At 33.7% G+C, this 6,933-nt stretch overlaps 1 long non-coding RNA gene across 1 annotated transcript; it reads left to right on the forward strand.

Annotated features, from left to right (window-relative positions):
- Positions 1-5,705: 5,705 nt before the first annotated feature.
- Positions 5,706-6,426, forward strand: LOC145126288 (uncharacterized). Its single transcript, XR_013716387.1, has 2 exons — positions 5,706-6,022; positions 6,170-6,426. It is a non-coding gene; the product is annotated as an uncharacterized LOC145126288 (long non-coding RNA).
- Positions 6,427-6,933: the final 507 nt, after the last annotated feature.

The raw sequence follows: 6,933 nt of genomic DNA on the forward strand, positions 1-6,933 counted from the left end.
GTTACTGCAGCCTGGAACATCGCAGGATCAAACTGTGGAGGCAGCGGCGGAGGAGGTGTTGCTGTGTTACCGGAAGGTCTTGGTCTTCTCCTTGGCGGCATGGTTCTGTCATAAGTCGTAAACCAATGTACTTTTAGTAAAAGTATATTTATAGGAAGAGAAATCTTTTATACATAAAGTATATTATTACGTTGTTTTCCAGTATGTTTACGATACATACGATTTTATACTTTTAATTGACCCAATACATTGGGTTATGAGGTAAAATGAAAGTATAAAATATTTTATTTGAGTTTCCTTGTTTCCAAGTATATGACTGTTTGTAAAAGTTTTACATATACTAATTTAGTCGGGACATAATTAATATATTATATTTTAAAATGATCTTTATCGGTTACTTAATTAGTTGCAAAGTGCATACCAGTCATATGTGATTAAGATATAATAGTCCTTCGAATAGATGACCCTAACTCCAAGACCACAACCAAGCAAGGACAGGAAGTGAAACAAAGATACATAAATTCTAAGTCTATAGCATCTTAGTTACATATGACCTTAGCGCATCCACTTAGCAGCTATTGATCTATAAATAAAGACCTATTTAATTCTCAGATAATTTATTATAGTAACACAAAATACTCCTATAGTATTTGTAAATGTTTAGTTTTGAGTTCTTAAAGTATCCTTTTGTAGTGTGTTATTAGGTTTGTTAGATTTGTTGGCCATCCTGACCATCCCCTGGTATATGCAAGTCAATTCCCGGACAGATATAGTTGATCAGGCTATATCCTTCCCAGATTTAATCCACATATACTAAGGCATACTCAAAATGTTCAACTCTTCTTCTTTTGCTTTATGTTTTCGCTAGTTATGATACCATGCGAGCATGTAATGTATGTATGTATACTTTAATCAAGAAAATCATTTATTTTCTAAGAGTATATTTATTTGAAAAATGCACAAATCAGAGACTATTAGTCCCAATTGTGTTTATAGTTTGTATATCTTATGTGGTTTGATATATTTAATTTACTATAAACTGTGCTCTGATACCAATCTGTCACACCCCCAAACCAAGGATGGCGGAAACGTCCGGGGGTGGAGGACTTCATGTATAGTATCATAACAACAATTGTAATAGTAATTGAAGCAAACACAACCAACATATATATAATTGAAAAAGTGACATCATTGTATGAATTACATGTTTACGAATCAATTACAATATGTTGACAAAATATGAAATAGTAGACGCCTTAGCGCCCCATCCTCAAAAGCACTTGGTTACCTGTTTAATGATTTCCTGAGAATACAAGTTGTTTGAAAAAGTGTCAACACAAAGGTTGGTGAGTTCATAAGTTTTTGTTTGGTATTATTAAAAGCCTTTCATTTGTAAAAGTAGTATTTGTGTTAGAAAATCCAATATTTTCCTTAATGTGTAAATGTAGTCTTAAAACCCAAAGACCGAAATGTACAAGTAATTTGTCATATTTATAGTAAAACAATACAAGTTTAAATCGACATAAACTCGTTAAATTTTAATGAAGTTCCCATAAATTCCAATGTTTATTAATACTTTATGTGAGTTTATTATAACCATACTATGACCAAGGTTGCCTAAAACGACGTTCTTCAGGCGTCGGAAATGTTATGACATTTGTCACCCCAGACCTATCGGTCTAACTGTTGCATGCAGTTTAGGTGTGGGTTTGTCAAACCCAATATAGATCTATACACAACTATCACGCTCTCCCTCAAGGAGACTCTGGTTACAATACAGGACTTAATGGTAATTTGAAGTAAATGTCTCACAAAGTCATTAACGGAATTACGTGTTATGAAAACTTGGTACCGTATGGCCGTACCTTGCTTAATGAAAATATCCTTTGTATAAATGTACCATTTTTAAATGTATGTGTTATGTAATGTATCATAAACTATACCTATTATAGTTTATCAACCAAGGGTAGTACGTAGTAATGTATGCAAACTATATTCAAAATAGTTTATTAAATGTTTGAATGTATCGGTTGTACTTTGATTATAATCACTTGTTATTCTTTATATTTTATATGTCCAAATCCATTTGTAAACTGATGTGTGTCAAAATATTAAGATAAAATGTCATATATTGCAATAACATATAATCACATAAAGATATACACCTTGCTCAACATGTTACAAGGTGAAATGAAATTGACAGCAACTTTTCGTTGAATACAGTTTCTGTTACTGTTCTTAGAAAATTTATAGAAAAATCATCAAAGCCCCAAATCCAAATCCACAAATTATGAGAGTTTGGAATATGAGTCTAGTTTGTTCATAAATTTTATCATGATTTTTAGTGATCTCTAACAGAGGTCAAAATGTCCATAATCACAGGCTGGTCCAGGTTTGCCTCTGAAATGATAGGCAGTTTTGTAAAAATCACCATAAATTGTAGAAACATCATATGGAGATGTGCAAGTAGCCATTTTAAAGCTAAGAGAGTTTGAACTACTTGCACCTGGAATAGTTTTGAAAACTAAAATATTTAAGTTGACCAAAACAGTCCGTGATTAAAGTCCATCTTTTCTGATGTAATCTGTTAGAAAAAGTTTAATTGTGTTCTTGATGATTTTACTTGTATTCCCCCCTTAAAACTTAAGAAAACATGTAAATGTAGGGGTATGAACTCACCTTATGTGATTTCAGTAGATGAAAGTGAGATAGAGGAAGTGTTCAACCCAAGAACACTAAGAAGATGTCTTGATGATTCGAGAATCTAACACCGAATAAGATGGAATTTGTGTAAGATATTAATGATTTGAGTAGAATGGAGTTTAATAATTATGTGAATGATGAAGATACTTACTAATTGAAGGAAGAAATCCCTGGAGAAAGCCTTGAAGTTCTTGAAGTTGAGAGAAAAGATGAGAGAATTTTGGAGAGTGTCCTTTGGTTGCTAAGTGTAGAATGAAAGAACTTTATGGAGAATGAGGAGAGAGGATCAATCCTCCAGCTCTTAGAACGTGGGAAGAGCTGGAGATTTGGTGTAAAGGTCCACTAAGGTGACAAGGAGTAGTGGGAAAGAGTGGATGATCATAGAGTGAGGTGGTGGTGGCTTGCTTTTGTCATAAAATAAGGAAAAACAAATATTCCCTCAATAATTAGTCCAACCACCAATTCTTTTAATACATTTTTATAAAAACCCTGGAGATTTATATATTTTGGGGCCTTAGTTTATAAAATAAAGTTTTGGGTGAAAATCCCACGTTAAAATAATGAAAAACGGAGTTAAAACGAAGTCGTAGTCGAAAAACCGGTAAAAAGGGGCCGTCTTTGGGAGAGATTTGGGAGAGATTTCAAATAGAAAGAGATAGAGTGAAAACGATTTAGAGAGGTTTCGTTTGTGATTAATTTGAGTGTCCGGCTTCACAACGCAAGGTTCGTAAACCCCGTTAAACCGTGTTTTAGTGTCGTACACAATCCCGATGATTGTGCAATAGTGTTTTATCGCTTTGGTTCGTTGTTTAGCACTGTTAAGGCTAAGGAAAATCAAACACATGAACTTTTCAAATGATGATTTCTCATTAAAATAGCGAATTGTATAGTGATTACATAACGTAAACCCTAACATACAAGGGTTATTGGAGTTGACCGGTTTGACTTGTTGACTTTGTTTGACTTTGACTTGACCGAAATTTGACGGTTGTCACAAACACTTTTATGTTGCAATTTTTTTTTTGATGTTGACGATTTTGCCCTTGATGATCATTTGGGTTTTTAGCACACCAAACAACCACCATTAACAGAAAAATGATTATAATTACATGTTTTCAAGAGTACATTTTTCTGTTTGTTATGATGTTGACGATTTTGCCCTTGGTGAGGAATTGGGTTTTTAACACACCAAACGACCACCATTAACAGAAAATTAAGTATATTTACATGTTTTTGTCCAAACCAAACAAAACTAAATAGAAAGAAACTTAAATTGAACCAAATAAAAGAAACAGAATCAAATGAAACAAACACATTACAAGTTGCATTTTTGTCTCAAAACAAGACAGTTTTGCCCAGTACATGACAATTAAGCTTTTTGAACTGATGTCTTCATGTTGACCAAATACACTAATTTCAAGACATATTGCTTCACTTGTGTTCTTGTTATCTCCTGCTATCACAATCACTTGAATCCTAGGTGCACTGCAGTCTTCAATGGCTTGTCCAACTTCCTTACATGGAGGATCCTTCACGGATAAATCAATACCGCAATTTACTTTAAGACGTTGTACTTTGTAAATCTAAGTATAGAAATGAAGACTAAGCATATAGTTGTTTGCCCTGATTCCAGCTAAGCCAACAAAGATCAAGTTACTTTCGATTGAAGAGTAATTTGATGGATCAAATAAAAGGTTATGAGCAGGATGATCTTCATCACCATTATATGTAGTGAATTGTGGAGGATCTTCTTTGTATGCAAAACCCAAAACACGTAATGCGGAAGAGGAAAGCTCGTTAAGGCTATATAAGATAGCTTATTTTGACTTGTTGTCAAGTTCCACAACAGAACCATCAAGTAATTAGATGTAGGAACTCCTTTCCAACGGGAACTCATGCTTTCGACAAACAGATTAAACAACACAGCTTGATCGATTACCTTGTTTTCGTGAAGCTTCCCCTGACCGACAAAGATTTATGCTCGAGCCTGCTTCCTTTCTTCTTTTCGGTATGTTCGATGGCAACCTACAAATGACGAAGGGTTTTCCCGTAGAGTGATAAGAAACGTGCTTAGGGTTTACCGCATAAATTAGAGAGGTTAGACGGTTTTGATATTAATAATGGTTAAAATTGACATAAAATAAATATAATGGCTTATTTAGGTATTGAGATAAAATACATAGAGTTTTAGAGTGGTTTTCCCTATCTAATTATGGGAGTTAGTACAAGAGACTAACCTTGCTAATTTAGTTTGAAATAGGGACTAGTTATGCAACAGTTGAGCAAAAAGTACAATGAGACATAAACTTTATGGACCAAAAATATAGTTTTGTCTAATTTTTTTATAAAAAAATTAGTACTTAAGATTTAGTAAGGGTTATTATTATATATATATTAAAGTTGTGGAAGAAAGGAATAGTAAACTTGGGATACTTTAACCAAGTTTGGTCCCTTGATTTACATATCCGGTCCATGTACTTCTTTAATTAATTTATTCATGTCCTTTTGTTTGTGTTCCATTCAACTCTCCATTTTTTGGCAGAATTTGTCTCTGTATTATTGATGGAAGTTAGGAATACTAAATTTGGATGTTTTTTGGCAACTTTGGTCATTATTCTTTACCCATTTTGACACTTTTGGTCCTTGCAATCAATATTTTTACACTTTTTTGGAACCTTTTAATATTTAAAGTTTGGCCACAAAACTTTAACGGTTTGACAACTTTGATCCTTTTTCTAAAAAGTTGCTAATTCCTACCCCTTTAATTCTTTAGCCATTTTCACACTTCTGGTCATTGCAGTCAAAACTTTTACATTTTTTGTCCGGGGCAAAGCCCGGACTTTTCATCCTTGCACTTTCTATGTCTGTCATATTTATCAATTCGGAAACAACCTTCTGGCCCCGCGTAGCGGGGTAACCTTTCTAGTTATTATTATTATTATTATTGGGATGCTTTAAAGCAATGGTGAAAAAGCAAGTGGGCCATTTGAGATAAAAGTCAGATAAACAAGGAACATGAGACTATTATATCTTTATTGCAGTGGTTTGGATAGGTGTAGGTTATATTATATTATATGTGGTATAGAAAAGTGAAAAATACAAATACAAATTCTTATTATTATATCATCAAGTGGCTTGGTAATTTTTTCCTTTTAAGCTTTACATAATTTGCATTTGCAAATACCACCTCCAATCGAGAACCCTCGAGCCCCGTCGGAACCAGAGGAGAGGTTGAATTTGTATTTGAGGGAAGTAGGTGACCGGTGAAGATGCAAAGGGCGGGAAGGGAATACAGGTGTAGGTGGGTCATAATCATAAGGTTAGTTGGGTTGGGTGATTCACTGACTCACTGATTTGTATATTTCTTTACATTATTTGTATTTTGTAGCTGACATTTTTTTTCTTCTTTTTCTTTCTTTTTTCTTTTTTAATTATTTATTTACTTTTGAATTTTGATTGTGTGTAGGGAGGGAAGAAGTCGAGGGAGAGGGAGACCTAAGCCCTCAGAGTCAGAGGGACCAAGGCATGGCCCTGCTGGAATACTGGCCGGAAGGTCATCTGGTCATCTGCTGTGGTGGGACCCATAGTCTCTCTTTTTTTTTTTCTTTTCTTTTTTTTTCTTTTTTTTGTAACTTTATATAATGTGTGACTGTTCTCTTACATGCATTAATTAATTGATGCAACTTTTGTAATTAAAATGCTGAAATAGGATTGCATAACTTATGTCAAGAAGCATTTGATTTCGTTGCACACAAAAAAAAACTTAGTTGCATATATAAATATGTAAAAATGTATTTTATGACCGGTTTTATAAACTAATGCGGTGTCCTAATTTGATATACTTAAATCAACCAAATCATTCAAGAAGGATATACTTGTTTTGGGTTGTTAATTAGTTTGTACAAAATTCGATCTCAAGGAAAATAAAAAAGCTAACAAGAAAAAGACTGTTCGGTCAAACCCAAAAACACAGCCAAAGATGATTTGGTAAAATTGGCCTGTGCTAGTTTGCGTCAAAAATCAACTTTATCGAGACAAAGCAAAAGACCAATTACGTATTAAATCATACGGTGTGCACTATACTATACCGAATACCGCGGTATAGTGCGGTATGCGGTAAACACCGTATGGACCCCAAAACAAAAGTGTGGTATGCATACAATGTATTACAACTTTATCGAATTATCCTACGGAAAAAAAAAAGTCACTCCTTCAAATGTTATACTTCAT

Source organism: Lactuca virosa, chromosome 7 (genome assembly GCF_052849685.1).
Source record: "Lactuca virosa cultivar CGN04683 chromosome 7, Lactuca_virosa_CGN04683_v6, whole genome shotgun sequence".
NCBI classification, from domain to species: domain Eukaryota; kingdom Viridiplantae; phylum Streptophyta; class Magnoliopsida; order Asterales; family Asteraceae; genus Lactuca; species Lactuca virosa.